Raw genomic sequence first — 16,900 nt, forward strand, 5'->3', positions numbered from 1 at the left:
CTAGTAAGAAAGCCGAATTTGGAGAGTTGCTCAGGAAAAGCAAAACGACGCAGAGACAAAGACAGTATGGCAAAAGAGGGAAAAGAGGTGGTTAAAAGAGGAACCAGAAGAACAGGGAAGGCAGGGAAAAGGACCACGGGGGGGAAGCAACCTCTAGCAGAGGTCCTAACAAAAGAGGCAGAAAGTCTGGAAAGGAGCACATGCAGACTCTCATCAATGCATACATGGTCAGCAATCCATCAGAGGTAAGAGCTCAAATTGCAGAGTGGGAGAGGGAACTTAATGATAGCATAACCAATCAGGACACAAAGACAGAAGAATGGGAAGCTATGGTGAAAGATCTGGGGAACACCAGAGGCCGACATACACTGTTTCAGCAAACAATCCAGCAATATTGGGTTATGAAGAACATAATAGCCCGAGCAATGACACTATACAAGGAACAGGAGGTATAGGAGGAGGCCAGAACAACAGAGCCCAACATGAAGGATCTTCATAGAGAAATTGTTGCAATCCAAATACAAGTGTACCGAAACAATCTCACACTGAACAGGATAGAGCAAAGTATACAAGATATGAAGAGAAGTGAGATTCTGGGGTCCAGTGCGAAAGCCCCAGCCCCGGTGGACTCCTTAGACGAGTGAAACAGGTTTCTAATCAGAATTTTGCTATATATTAGTTAGCCTTTACTTTTCTAAGTTGAAGTTAATAATAGATAGAACATCAAAAGTTTTATAGATGGTGGAGAAAGACTTGTTTAAATTTTGGACATCATTTAACGCAGACAGGTGGCCAACCTAGTTTCCTACAGGCAGGTTGAGGCCACCTGCACTTACTGTTAAAGACATGTTTGTGGTCTGATCATATTAATAGAGAAAGTACTACCAAATTTACAAAAAAAAATGATATAAATTTAAAATAAAGTTATAATTTAGTTAATTTTTATGATTTTTTTTAATTTTGGAAATAAGAGATGTGTAATAAAATAATTGTTTTGATGTTTGTTGGTGTTAACCAACTATTTAATTTAGGTGTAGTCTAACTTATAGACTAAACAACATTTTTCACAATATTTTTTGTGGTTGATTTTAACAAAAATCTCACAGATATTTTTAAAAACATGAGTTTAAATTGTTTAATCTATAGAACTTGAGTGCCCTAGGGGTTTCTCAGGCTGCTAAATCCATTTATGCATTCAAAAATGTATTTTAAGCAACAAAATCTCACGCATGATTCCGGTGAAAAGGGTTATTTCGTCTACAAGTTAGACTACGCCTTTAATTTATATGGATATGCTAATCAGTAAATTATTCCTAAAATACATTAAAATAAGTAATTTGTGATCCAAAGAAAAAAGGTTGTTGATAAGTATCATTTTCTTTTAACATGATGTACCCTATACAAAACATAACTTTACTAAGTCTTATGACCAATAGTTTCTAATACAACGCTGTTAATAAATAACATATTTTTTAATATGCTCTCGTACAAGACATAACTTTACAATATTTATATGTTAAAATTTGTAATATAAAGAAGATTGATAATGGGCATAATTTTCTTTAATGTGTTTTTCTTTGAGTAATATAAGTTATAACTTTAATAAGTTTTTATATCTTAAATTTATGATACAAAATAGGTTGATTATGTATATCATGCCTTTATCTAAATCATAATTTTATCCAAATTTATCACATAAATTTTTTTATATAAATAATATTAACAATGAATATCTCCTCGACACAAATTTACCAAATTTTATAATTTTAAATTATTGATATAAAAAAAGTTTCTCAAAACACATTATTATGCCATACCCTTAATTTAATATAAAACCTAACTTTAATTAATTTTATAATTTAAATACCCTTTAAAACCTCCTTGCTAATTTATAATTTATAATTTAATTAATTTTATAATTTAAATACCCTTTAATTTACTTCATTAAACACTCTGAAAGAAACAACTCTATCAAATTAATAATTATGACGATCAACTCCGAACTATTCATAAGCAACCCCTACCCTCATTGAAATGACGAGCATAAACAATGCCCTTTGATTTTTGTTTATTTAATTCACCAAAACTTTTATAAAAATCATAAAATACCCCCATTAAAATAAATATTTTATTGTAATTTGATTTAAAAAAAAAAAATCAATCTTAAATCTAATTTGACTTTAAATGACCAGCATGAACAATGTCATTTTTATTTTTGTTTATTCTGTCCACCAAAAATTTTAAAGTAAAGTTTTAAATGGTAGTTTGACTTATTTGTGCATCTGTGTGGGGCTTCAATAGATTCATACATCTTTATATAATTGTAAACGAATAGGACAACTCATTTCATGGGCCATGAGAATCACGTTAATGATGATGCCCCCCTCTAATAATGAAATCCAAATGGATCGCAAAGAAATATCAATCCAACAAGTCATGCCCCCAAAATAATCAACCTATATAGTATCAATCAAAGAACCAATGGTGACTAATCTTGTAAAGAAGGTACCATATATGGCAGCAATCCTTGGAGCTCCTTCATCAGACAGAAATACCTCAAGGGGCAGAATATCTCTTACTGGCACAGGCGCTCCTCTATTGGTATCAAAAATGGCTCCACAATCTGGTTGAACTTCAGGAAGATACAATCCTTTTTTTTGCAGAATTTAAGATGGTCCATTGTTACAGGTGAGAATGTCCTCATATGTTTTGACCCCACTCAACACAGCCTTGAATCTTTTATTCCCCCAGCTCTCCTTGCCTTCTTTCACACTAAGGGCCTTTTCACCTGGAGCAAGCTCATAGATTCATGGCTCTCCAACCAGCCTATCTGGAAAAATCATCATCAACTCGCCTTACCCCCTCCCCTCCATCCCCTCTGGCAATCTGCTATTAACAGCTTCTCACACATAGGAATCACTCAATCGGGTACCAAAGATGAGCTGGTCTGGTCCTTTCTGAAACCTTCCCTTCCTCTCACTGTCAAAAATATCTACTCTCTCATTTCTTCTACCCTCCCGCCTTCTCTCCCTATTTTCCCCACCAAGCTTTGGAAAGCTCCCTGCCCCCTAAAAGCGATCCTCTTCTCTTGGCTCCTTTTCTCCAACAAGAACCTCACCTGGGAGGTTCTCCAAAGAAAAGGTTGGCATGGTCCGAGCAGGTGTTTTCTATGCACAGCACATCATGAATCAAACTTCCACATGTTCTTTGAGTGTGCAGTCTCTTCTTCAATCTGGTATGAGCTCTCACTCTCTCATGGTTTTTCGCATCGGTCCTTTCCTTCTGTACTGGACGCCTTCCTTTGGTGGAGCTCTCAGCGGCCCTCCTGGCGCGCACTCTTCATCTTAACATGCTGGCACATCTGGAATTGGAGAAATCATCGCCTATTCCAGAACTCCAACATGCCTCTGCATTCCATCTTGGTGTCCATTTCGGGATTTATGCCCTCTTCGGCGTAGCTCTTTCTTCTTATCAGGCTGGCACCTTCTACATTTTGCTATACTTACGGCTCATATGTGTTTTCCAAATATGGTTTTCAATTCGGCATATATATCTCTCCTCATTAGATTGATGTTGCTAACTGCAGGCCAAATATATGTTTTTCTCTGTCCAGGATCTTCTCTGTTATGAGGAAAATAGCATACAATCAGTAACATGTCTCCACGGAGACAACTGTAATGACGATCAATTATATCATCTTAATATAATTACATTCTGATTTTTTCTTTTGAAAAAAAAAACGCTTCTCTACAAACAAATACAACTTTTGCGGTCACAAAAAGTCTAAATAATTTAGGTAGAATATGTGCAACCATCCATGTTTATATCTAGCACATTTATGAGTATGTTCTCAAGTTAATAAAGCAACATAATTATATAAGCATAATTTTAATCTCATGTACTATCTCCATAATTTTTCTATTCTCTCCATTTTCAATCACACAATAATACAAAACCCAAAGTATTTTTCATAATCTCATGCAATACAATGCAAAAGAGAAAAGGCATACGCATTGAAAGCCCAAAGTATTTTTCATAATCCCCTGCAATACCATGCAAAAGAGAAAAGGCATACACATGGAAAACCCAAAGTATTTTTCATAATCCCATGCAATACAATGCCAAAGAGAAGAGGCATACACATTGAAAAAACAAGAAAATAGTAATTAATTCCCATAAATCATCTAAGCCACACTCTTTGAAAGAGGTTTCTCAACTATTGACTTCCTTTTCAAAAACTTTATTGCATTATATTTGTAAAGTAAGGGAGTAATGCAATGCATGGTTTGGTTACTTTAGTAATAGATTAGAGTGAAGGAGAGAATGGGTGCTGAGGTTTCTCAACTATTGACTTCCTTTTCAAAAACTTTATTGCATTATATTTGTAAAGTAAGGGAGTAATGCAATGCATGGTTTGGTTACTTTAGTAATAGATTAGAGTGAAAGGAGAGAATGGGTGCTCTTTAATTTTGAAATTAAATTTCACAAAGCTTGTGGTGACACATTAGAGAAAATTAAGCCTCGTTTTAATTAATGAATCTATGAGTATATCAATTTGTGATGCCATATTTTGATATAATAAGTAAGGTAGAAGAAATTAGATCTTGATTTTTATATTTCAAGGCATAATATTTCATGCTTATGTTTAAATAATGGGAGGAATCATTTCCAAGTAAAATCATTATTGGTTGTTAGTAATTTTCTAGGAAACACTTATAACTAATCCAACAAGTTCATGTTATTTCTAGTTTTTTAGACAAAAGCTTATAGATATGTGGCTATCTCAATCCAATGGGCTAGCTCAATTAATTGTCACCAATGTGGTTGGGTATTTGGCTAGTTCCATATTTGTAGATGCCTAATGTGAACCCTCCTAGGTTAGGCACACTAGTTTACGACAACAAAATTATTAGGGGTGTCATTTATGAATGTGGGGAAGCATCCCTTGAGTTTCTTTGTGATGTTTTCCTAGGAAAAAGAATATAACTGTCTTATGATTGATAATTTGTGATGTTATAAGAATAGCTTCTTTTTTCTAAGACCCAAGGATTAGATTTAAAGTTCTAAATTTGACAATTATGTATATAAATATGAAGGGGTTATAGTACTTTTTAAAAAATGTGATCAATCTATTAATTCAATATTTGGTTGTATGTGTAATGTTCTAATTACATGTTGAATATGAATAGCTTGAACTTATGTTTTGATGACACATCCTTCACCATATGATAGGGCAATATTTAGAACTTGTTTAACTAAGATTATATCTTGATTGTTATATTTGTTCACAAACACGAAATTTATTCCCATCACAATATTTAAATTCATCACCATACCCCCATATGGGGTGTTTGTAATGTAGAGGGGTAGGGACAGGCTATCATCATCCCACTGAGACACACGCTTAAGGGATGTGGCAACACACCCCAAGAGCCCTTTTTTAGGAAGGACATATCAGAGTTTGAGCTTTAACCTAGAAAAGTGAGACCCATAAACCTACAAGATTATGAAAAGTTTCCGCCTAAAATTATCAAACCAACTCACTTTCACCTGCCATGCTTGTTGGGAAAAACACTGGGGGGTTGAGGGGGTTGTGGGTTGGGGGGGGTGGGGGGGGGGGGGGGGGGTGGGTGAATCAGTCTTTTAAAACCACTTTAACTTTTCATTTCATATTCTTATTTCTATATGTTGTTGTCATTCATGTAACTAGCACATGTACGCGACTTCAATGAAAGAAAAAAATGTATATCCAGTTAACTCACTTTTTACATATTTCATCACCTGTTCATCTTTAACCAGTGCATAATTACTTCATTATTCATTCATTAAGCAGAAACCATGAGTAATAAAGAGTGGATAGATCATCAACACACAAGAAACATATCAACACATATGAACACCAAGATTTTAGGTGGAAACTCAATGTGGGAGAAAACCAATGTTGTCGTCATCTTGTCTTCTTCTTTTATTATAAAGGAAAACAACGTACAATCTTTTACTAGCGCAAACTCTTACCAACACGCAGGCAACCACCTGCAGAGGGCTGCAACCTTCTCTCATTCTCTAGCACCCACTGAAAGGGAGCTACAACACCCTGATCTCGTTTACTGACTCCTACGATAAGGAAGCGCCTACCCCTTGAACAAGTTTTCCAGCTACCATTGGAAGGAAGATTTGACTCCCTCACTAAAGGCTCCAACCCTTAGCACCTCTTGTGGACCCTATTCCATATTGGATCCACTTGAATCAAAACATTAAACTCGTAGGCCACCTTTCATCATATTTTCAGACTGGACCCACTTCCAACATTAAGCCCAAACCAAGTAACAATTTTGAAACCAAATACTAAATCAAATCATCCAATCACTGAAACAACTAAATCAGCGTAACATTAGCCAACCAATCACTGAATCTCAATCAATAATTTCAACTAAATCAAACCAATCCATAACATATATAGATCATACTAATGCACAACCATTCATCATTATACCAAACCATACATTGTTCATCATCACAGAAACATAGTATTGTTCCTACAAACCCTGATCAAACATACATCAGAATGTATACGTTATTGCTCTAGAGAATTATCATGCATATATGTGTTTCCTCTGTATAAGACCTGCGTACATATCTCAAATCACTGAAAATTGAATCTGAATCACTGTAATACTAAAACAACCACTGAATCATATACTTAATCAATCATTTAACCAATCACGGATCAAATTGTAGCATCATTACCAATCAATATTCCATTCCACAATCAATTCAACCCAATCAACATTGTTAAATAAAGATCATCATGATGGAGACATCATTTACAGACAGTAGCAATCAGAGCCTTTACTACAAATGTCATCATTACCAATCAAATGTCATTTACCGGTACTGCAAACCCTATCACATTTACACGGCTTCCACAAGTCATATCAGTGTATGTACGCACTTACCATACACAACACCAATGTACATATCTCAACATGCTATAAAATTTATCTCAGAATATATATGCGACCCTATAGAGATGGATCCACGTATGTATGTGACTATTCCCAAACACACCTACATACATATTTTGAAAATTTTCGCTTCAAACACAATTTCGTTCTTCGCAACCTCTGTCAATACTATAGACTTTTGAATAATGCATTTAGATCACAATATTATTATCATCACATTTTCATCAATGTTAGCTACTTATACATTTGCAACAAGTAAATTAATCAAGCACATATGCCAACATATCTTCAGATCTTTCAGACCTGAGTCTTCTCCATGCTCCTTGTTTCACACCTATTCTAAATCAGATCACATATGTATAACCCATTACTTACACACATAACTCCTTGATCTTCATCTCCTTATATAGTTTTAGCCTTAGCCAATATCTTAGGCAAATCCCTTGGTAGTTTCGTTAGTATTCTTTGATGGGATCAAATAATCTTGGTCGCTCCATTACTATGGGCCAATATGATGGTAAAGACCCCTGGTGTCTAGATTACCATGGTGCAGATTATGTACACAAATTTTCTTCACAATACCTGCATATGTACGTGACCTTACTTCTCAAGATCCACGTATAGTTTCTCAAACTTTACCTTTACCATCCATATGTCTCTAAACTTACATTCCTTTCACCATATCACCTGTACCATCTATAGCATTCTGTATAAACATACTATTATCATAATGTTGACATCTCTATCAAGTTGGTTACCATCAAGGACAACACATTAGCTAGAATGCCAACAATCTACCCGTTTAGACTTGATGGCAACCACTTTGGTGTTTGGTCATCACCTACAATGATCTGGATTTAAACAGGAACGCAAAAAATTACAGAGATAACCATAAATACAGAGATGCAGCAGAAATAATGCTTCATTTCATTAATGTAAAATATTGAAATATGCTTACAAACATAAATGGAAATAAACTAGCTCGGGTGATGGTAGCTTATCTCTGAGGAGAGATGTGGCAGCTACATGCCTCTAAACTGTCTTACAATGAGGCTCGAAGGCCTATTTATTGTTTAGAAACAATGGAAAACCCTAAACATCCAAAAACCTAACCCTATGGGATGAAGCGCCAAACTACGGGCCCCGTTTTGGGTGAATTGGTACATCAACTTCCCGGGGTCATAACTTTGGCATATGATATTCGTTTAACACGCACAATACCTCGTTAGAAAGATTTATCTGAGGACTACAACCTTGGGATGAGAAAAATTTCTCCATTGACCCATTTTTCTCCCATTTTTCCCAAAAAAACATCATTTAGGGACTCAAAACAGCTCTAGAAGTTCAAGACCCGAAAAAATGCTAAAAATAGTAAATTGTGCTACAATTAAGGAAACTGAAAAACTGAAAGAAACAATGGTGGGGGTCCAAGTGGAATTGGCAGGTGGCCACCAATATCCATTGGATCATTCCTCCCCCCTTAGGAAGAAATGGTCCCCATTGCGTTGAGTTCCTCCATGAGATGAGGAAACTTCTTCTCAACTTGGTCACTAGTGAGCCACTTGCCTTGGTGAAGGAGTTGGTCTGCTTTGAAAACTTGATATAGTTGGATCTTTTGTTGGCGAGTGTACTTGATCTGTGTGCCCATGATCCAATCAGTTGCAGCTTATTCCATGCAATCTGGATTTAATTATGTTGGTGTGAGTTGTTCTGCAATGTCGAATGTGTCTAGTAATGGTGGAAAGTATGGCCGAAGGCGGTCCACATTGAACATTGGGTGCAAACCAAGGAATGGGGGAATGCTGAGCTCAAATGAATTGTCTCCCATAGCCTTGGTAATGGTGTAAGGACCATATCGGAGTGGTCTGAGTTTCCGATAGGCTCTGGTAAGGCGAGCCTTTTGCAAATGCAACCAAACTTTGTCGCCCACCTGAAACTTGTGTGGCACACGATGTTGATCATGTCGCTACTTGTACTTGGCATTTGATTTCTCCAAAATGTCGTGGACCTACTGGCCGATATGTTGGATGTGCTCAATGAATTTGTTTGCCTTATCTGTTTCGGATTGAACATGTGTTGAATCTGCCTTAGTAGCTGCAAATGGCATGGCCACATCAATGGGACATAGTGGCTGAAATCCCAAGCCCACCTGAAAAGGGCTGTGGTCAGTCGAGATGTGGAGAGCCCAGTTATAGTTGTGTTGAACATAAGGGAGGCTCTCATCCCATGTGCATAGATGCTTTGTGTTGTACATGTGTTGGGGATGGAAGCATGTGGACTTAGTGAGTTTGGTGTCCAGCATCGACAAGAGACTAGACCAAAATGTATTGAGGAACTTGTTGTCCTGATATGAGATGATAGACTATGGGATCCCAAAGTGTACCCACACTCGTTCAAAGAAGAGTTTAGCAATGGCTTCTGTTGTGATATTCTTCTTGCAGGTCGCCATAATGGCCATCTTTGAGAACCTATCGACAACCAAAAAAACACAGTCTTTTCCATGCTTAGTAGAAGGAAGGCCTGACATGTAATCCATGGAGATGGATTCCCAAGGTTGACTAGGGGTAGGTTGCGAGGTATAGAGGCATTGATTCTTAATGGTCGGTTTGGCAATGGCGCAAGCAGTGCAGGATCTGATGTACTTCCCGACATCATGTCGAAGATTCACCCAAAAGAAATACTTTTGCAGTACTGCCACCATTTTCTCGACCCCGAAATGCCTAGCAGCCCGACTGTAGTGTGCTTTCCAAACCATCTTGGCACGCTCGCTTGAAGGAACACAAAGGTCACCCCGGTGGAATAATAGGGTATCCTGGAGGTGAAAATCGAGAACATGCTAACCCTCCAAGAGTGTCTGGTATGTGTGGCCGAATTCTAGGTCGATTTTGTAGAGAAGTGGCCAATCAGAAGTCTCGTGCCCACAAGAGTTGAGCACGGTGGTTAATGCCATGATCAGTGGTTGATTGAGGCAATCTGCAACATTATTTGTGTTTCCCTTCTTATACTTGATATTCAAATGGAACTATTGCAAGTATGTGGACCACTTTTGATGGCGATCATTCTGCAACTTCCCTTGGGTATATATGAACTGTAGAGGTCAGTAGTCTGTGTTGATGACCGTTCCTTCCCCAAAATGTAATGCTTCCATTGTCGGCAGGCCTGCATAATGGAATACATCTCTTTGTCATAAGTGGGATACTTTCAGGCTATGTTTGAAAGTGCCTCACTGTGATATGTCACTGGATTCCTGTGTTGAGTAAGGACTGCCCCAATAGCATAATCAGAGGCATCACTCTCGATCTCAAATGGTTGTTGCAAGTCTGGTAATGCGAGCACTGGTGCCGAGCAGAGGCGATGTTTCAACTCTATGAATGCCTTATGTTGAGATTCAGACCAAAAGAATTTTTCTTTCACTCCTCCCTTGGTGACTTGACTCAAGGGCCAAGTGATATGAGAAAATCCCAACACGAACCTGTGGTAGAATTTGGCAAGATCTAGAAAGTTGCAAAGCTCTATTAGAGAGGTTGGAGATGGCCAATCCCGAATGACTTGGATCTTGGTTGGATCCACATGCACCCCCCGTTCATCAATAATGTATCCCAGATACTGAACTTGGGTCATGCCAAAAGTGCATTTCTCCAAATTGGCACATAACTTGTGTTGTCACAATGTTTGGAGAACCTGTCAGATGTGGTGGAGGTGCTCTTCCCAACTCTAGCTAAAGATCAGGATGTCATCCAAGTATACCACTAATGAGTTGGTGAATGGGCACAAGATGTCATCCATTAGCCTCATGAAGGTTGCAGGAGCATTTTTCAACCCGAAAGGCATAACCAACCATTCGAAAAGACCCTCCTTGGCTATGAAGGCAGTCTTCCACACATCGGAGGGTTCGATTGGTACCTGGTGATATCCTGACTTCAAATCGATCTTGTTGAAATATTTCCCCCCTTCATTTGGTCCAAAAGGTCATCAATCCATGGGATCAGGTACCTATTCCAGACAGTGATCTTGTTCAGCACCCAATAGTCAATATAGAGTCTTGAAGTCTCATCCTTCTTCTGTACCAGCATGATTGGGCTCCCACAGGTCGGTGAACTTGGTCGGATGTGACCTTTCTGCAACAGCTCCTAAATCTACCTCTTGATTTCATCATTCTCTAGAATGGAAAACTGATAGAATGGTTCATTGGACAGCAGCGCACCTGGGGTCAAATCGATGGAGTTCTTGACCTAATAGTGTAGAAGAACCCCTGCGGGGGAGGTGAAGATGTCCTCATACTCCTCCACGACCTTGTCCATCTGTATTTGTCGTGCAGAGGGGCCCTGTCTGGAGGTCGTGGCCACCGTCTTCTTCTTTCCTTGAGGGCGTATCATCAGGAAAAAAATTCCCGATTTTGGAAATGAGCTTACTACATTGTTTTACAATAACCAAAGAGATGGTGTTAGGTGGTGCTACCTCCGGTATCCTGTACAACTTATTTCCCAAAGTAAAAATAACAACACGAGGACTTGACTCATACACAGCATGCCACTTCCACAAGTATGGTTGGCCTAATAATACATAACAAACATCAAGGGGAGCAACGTCACACAATACCTCATCCGTGAAGGGCTTGATGTTGTATGGAAGGCGAAATTGTTGGCTCGCGTGAAGATCTCTTCCTTGGTGAAGCCAGCCAATGGTGTACGGTTTTGAATGTGCTGTGGTCAGTAAGCCTAGCTGCTTCACGACCTCTGCCGAAATGAGGTTCTTTTGGCTCCCATTGTCAACAATGAATTGTAGCGGGGAGCCCTTTACCCACATTTGGGAGTGGAAGAGGTTTTCCTCCTCCTCTGGATCTTTGGGTTCCTCCTTCTGGATCTTCGTGGTGGCAATGGCGGTGTTGCGCTCTACATCAATAATATGCTTCCCTTTGTCATTCCCCTTATCGAGTTCTGACTTAGAGTCAGAACATGCATCTGATTCCAAATACTTTAGCTCGACCACCAATGATTGTTTGGCCCAACACTCACTTATGTTGTGGGTGGAGGTCTTATGGAACTCACACCACTTTCCCATGTCCTTCTTCAGCTTCGTGGTGTTATTCTTTGCTTGCGGCTTTGGAGGCTTGTCCTATGCCACCCCGCCTTGGCTTTGTCCTTTGTTCAGTAGTTTGGGGGTACCTTTACCTTGCTTCGGATTTACAGATCCAAAGTCTCGCTTCTTCTGTTTAAACTTCTACTTAATCTTAACAGTGTATCGGTACGTCGTACTGAGCGAGGAGATGTCCAGGAAATCCATCTCGTCCTGGATGTACCTGTGTAGGTAGTTGCGGTATTTTAGTACCAAATGCAGTTTAGTATCCTTGATACCCAACTTTTTGTGAAGAGTATGAAAAATATTGGTAAACTCTGGCACGTCTTGGTCCCTTCCCTGCCACAGCATGGTCCACTTTATGTATTTATCCTCATAGCTTCTGACAAGGTAGTACTGCTCCTTAATGGAATTCCGAAATGAATTCCAAGTGGGTGCGGCTAAAAACAGTGAGGTCGTACTTTCATCCTTTTGCTCGCAGTAGGTTTCCCACTAGTCCTTGACGTGTGGGGCGGCTTTGAGAAGAGAAAAAGTAATATTTTCTTGGTCGGAAAAATCATGAACAAAAAAATACTCTTCTAGCAGATTTAACCATTTATCTATAGCGTCTGCATCTATCTGACCCTCAAATATGGGAATGTCAAAGTTAACTTGTACCTTAAAGGGTGTGGCACTTCCAAAGTAGCTGTTGGAAGTAGATGTGTCACCCCTGGGCAGCCGTTGAAGGATCTGGGTAAAGTTTTCCATCATCGCGTTCCTTTGTCACTCAAGGGCCTCTTTGAGCAAGATTTTGATAGGATCTCCTACCCCCTCATCCTTCTTTTCATCCACCATGGGAGGCCGTCGGGATTTGTGAGGCTGGTCTTGCAAAGGTTCGACCATTTCAAGCCCTAACTCCTTATATCCCAACCTCGTTGGGGACATGCAAAGAAAAACAGAGACAGAGCAGACCCTCTGATACCACTGATCCGGATTTAAGCAGGAACACAACAAATTACATAGATAACCATAAATACAGAGATGCAATAGAAATAATACTTCATTTCATTCATGTAAAATACTGAAATATGCTTACAAACAGAAATGGAAATAAACTAGCTCGGGCGATGGTAGCTTATCTCTGAGGAGAGATATGGTGGCTACATGCCTCTGAACTGTCTTACAATGAGGCTCGAAGGCCTATTTATTGTTGAGAAACAATGGAAAATCCTAAACATCCAAAAACCTAACCCTAGGAGATGAAGTGCCAAACTATGGGCCCCGTTTTGGGTAAATTGGTACATCAACTTCCTAGGGTCGTAACTTTGGCATACGATCTTCGTTTGACATGCACAATACCTCGTTAGAAAGGTCTATCCAAGGACTACAACTTTGAGAAGAAAAATAGTGGTGCATGCACCCATGTTGCTCTCATTTTTCTCAAAAAAACGTTGTTTAGGGCCTCAAAACGACTCTGGAAGTTCAGGACCCGAAAAACTACTAAAAATAGTAAACCGCGCTACAATTAAGGAAACTAAAAAACTGAAAGAAACAATGGTGGGTGGCCACCAATATCCACCTGGATCATGCAAACACACCTGCAAATACCAAGACTTCTTACCAATCTTCTCCAAACACCAAGCTTCTCTCCCCCTTTGACATCACGAGCAAAGGGTAGACCAATGTTGAATGAAGGCTTATCTCCCCCTTTGTAGAGAGGATCTTTGTAGGTCTGATCTGTTGAGTATGAAAAATACATACTGTTGAGTATGAAAACTACATACTAACCATACTCCCTTTGAGCATATGTTGGACCCTCTAAAGATATACAATAAAAGCACAAGGCTTTATGACTCAATCAATTATGACATTTTCTATCACCAATGACTCAAGATTACATCAATCACCAAACATAGTGGGGTTACATATTTGACCCAACATTACATCGATTGCCCAAAATAATGAAATGACATACATAGCCCATACATGATTAAATTTTTTAATGATTACAACATGGGTATTTTCATGAACATTACATTAAGAGACAGATAAGACACTTATATTAACCAAAAATAGGAACCTACGCCATGATGTAGCAAGACCATGATAGTCATCAACAAACATCATTCTCCATATATGAATCTACAACATAAGTATGTGATAGTAGCAACATGAACACCATCATCATCAAGAAGTAATATAAGATAATGAAATGTAGCATTAATCATCAACATGTGTCCAAATATGTAATGCTTCCAAGCATTACCAACCAACTATAGTAGAAGCACAAACATCATTCTCCATATATGAATCTACAACATAAGTATGTGATAACAACAACATGAACATCATCATCATCAAGAAGTAATATAAGATAAGGAAATGTAGCATTAATCATCAACATGTGTCCAAATATGTAATGCTTCCAAGCATTACCAACCAACTATAGTAGAAGCATAATATTGTTTCGTAGAGATTTTTCATCAACCAATCCCCTTGACATCATATCATGAAGGTTAAAATTATATTTGTAGGAAGAGCCATAATCCTTAAGTACCAAAGACATATCAATCTCATGTATCACAACACCATAGGCAGCATATACATATTATTTCCATGCACCAACAACATATGTGAAAACCAAGAATACCTTCATCATCACAAGACATAGGACTGATCAGCAGCATCATCAACCAACATCTTCAATGAACATAACATATGTATCTTTCTTATCAATGTTTGACAGCAACAACTTTTCAAATGTAGCTTAAGCAACATATAGGCATCATCCACAACTTCACCACATGCAACCCATGCATCATTGATGACATAATGACAACAGCATATAAATGTCAACAAACCGTGAGTGAATCATAAACTCATCATCATCAACCATAACATACACATCCTCTTCATCAAGTGTATCAAGTAGGATTAACAACTTCACTAAGTGCAACTCAAGCAATATATAGGCATCATCCATGACTTCATCATCACTAATGATAGAATGACAACAACATATGTATCTTCACCAATAACAGCAACAACAACTAAACATCAACAATGATATGTACTCATCATAAACCACATGCAACAATAAATGCTCAAGAAACCATAATTCCAACAATAAACCATTAGAATCATAGCAGATGCTCCTCATGAACATGTGTCAACTATTCACTGTCAAAACTGATCATATCCACCTCATCAATCATCAAATCCATCAAAGAACCATAGCAACAATACATTTTGCAACATCTCATGAACCATCATGACCAACCATCATTCCTAAGCATAAGGGAATTATTAACAATCTGCAGCAAGTTGATATCAGAACTAGAAAGCCAATAATAATTGATTGAAGCATATCAGAAGCTCCCCCTAATTATGTGCCACTATTTCTTCATTTCATCGAAACATACACAATTGTCTAGATCAAAACTTGCGTATATGTGCCACTGTCATTTATGAGATCTGCATACATAAAGTAAACTACTAATTTTTCATAACCACAACTCCTCCTGAACATGCCCTGTTTGTTTCTTGTTCTCATCTTTTTCATTAGATTCATTGTCAGTAATATAAACATCACCAAAATATCAAAACATAATACGGAATCATAATCTAGATACACATGCATATCTCCCCCTAAGATCATACACCAGTGATCCTGTGGACCTGATAATTATCACATTTTCTCCATGAGGTTATGTACCTCACATTCACTTCTGTAGTCACTGTTAAAAGTATGCTTTAAGAGAAATGGACAGCAGTAGGGAAATCTTCCCTACGTCTCTAACTAGTGTTCCTTCTTCCTCCAAATTTGTTTGCAATTTCTAATCATGTGTTGGAACTCATCCCATCTTATGCTTTCATTCCAAATTCTTGACCTACAATCAGTGGCCTTAGGCCCAAAACAGTTAAAATAAAAACAATATCCATGAAACCATCTCTTATGCCTAGGGATTGGTCTTCACTTTGATCTGGGAGATTTCCTTTCAGATGTGTGACTTGATCTAGTTTTTCTTTGAACAATATTATGTTGGTTTTTATCATCACATTGTGTATCTAAAGCCATGTCATTGTATCCCACGTCTCTCTTGATTAGAGGAGAGCATTGTTCATTAATAATCTTCTCTAGAGATTCATATGCCTTTACCCATTTGTTGATTTTTTTATAATCTTCCCTTAGAGTTACAACTTCATATTCTAATTTAACGCAATGCTTTTCCTTTTCTTTAAGTTTCTTTGATAAGACTTCTTTTATTTTACTGGTTGCTTCCAATTGCATTATTATCATATTTATTTCCTTTACCATACTACTTTCTTTTATTTCCAGTTCTTTATTTGTGTTCCTGAGTGTGTCAATTTCATTTAATGTTTCTAATAAATCATCGTCTTTACAACTATTTGGTTCACTAATTGATTGATATTCAAGAGCCATAAGTAATGCATAATCCTGATCGGATTCACTATCACTTTCTTCTAGAGCGTCCATAAAGGCATCATCAAATGTATCTACACATTGTTCTTTGAATGCCATAAATAATGGATAATACTGATCTAATTTAGCATCCTCATTATTGGAATAATATTCGTTATCTTCATGAGTATAAAAACTTTTCTTGCTATCAAAGTTCCTTTTAACATTCCTCTTTCGAACATTCTTCTCTTTCTCATTGTTATAGACATATTTGGGCACTGCAACCCCAATCACATATGTCCATAAAATAAGGGCTTCTAAACCCCTAAAATTGTTGTTTCATACCCTAAAGGAACAAGGTCAGCTGATTACATCATCTCCCATAAGTTCCCCCTGAAAAACCACTCAGAACTGGTCAAAACAGGACCATACAGACTGCTCCATGCATAGGGTGCGA

The sequence above is a fragment of the Pinus tabuliformis genome, chromosome 4_1 (assembly GCF_031772625.1).
Source record: "Pinus tabuliformis cultivar Carrire ecotype Pingquan chromosome 4_1, CPIR1, whole genome shotgun sequence".
NCBI lineage: Eukaryota > Viridiplantae > Streptophyta > Pinopsida > Pinales > Pinaceae > Pinus > Pinus tabuliformis.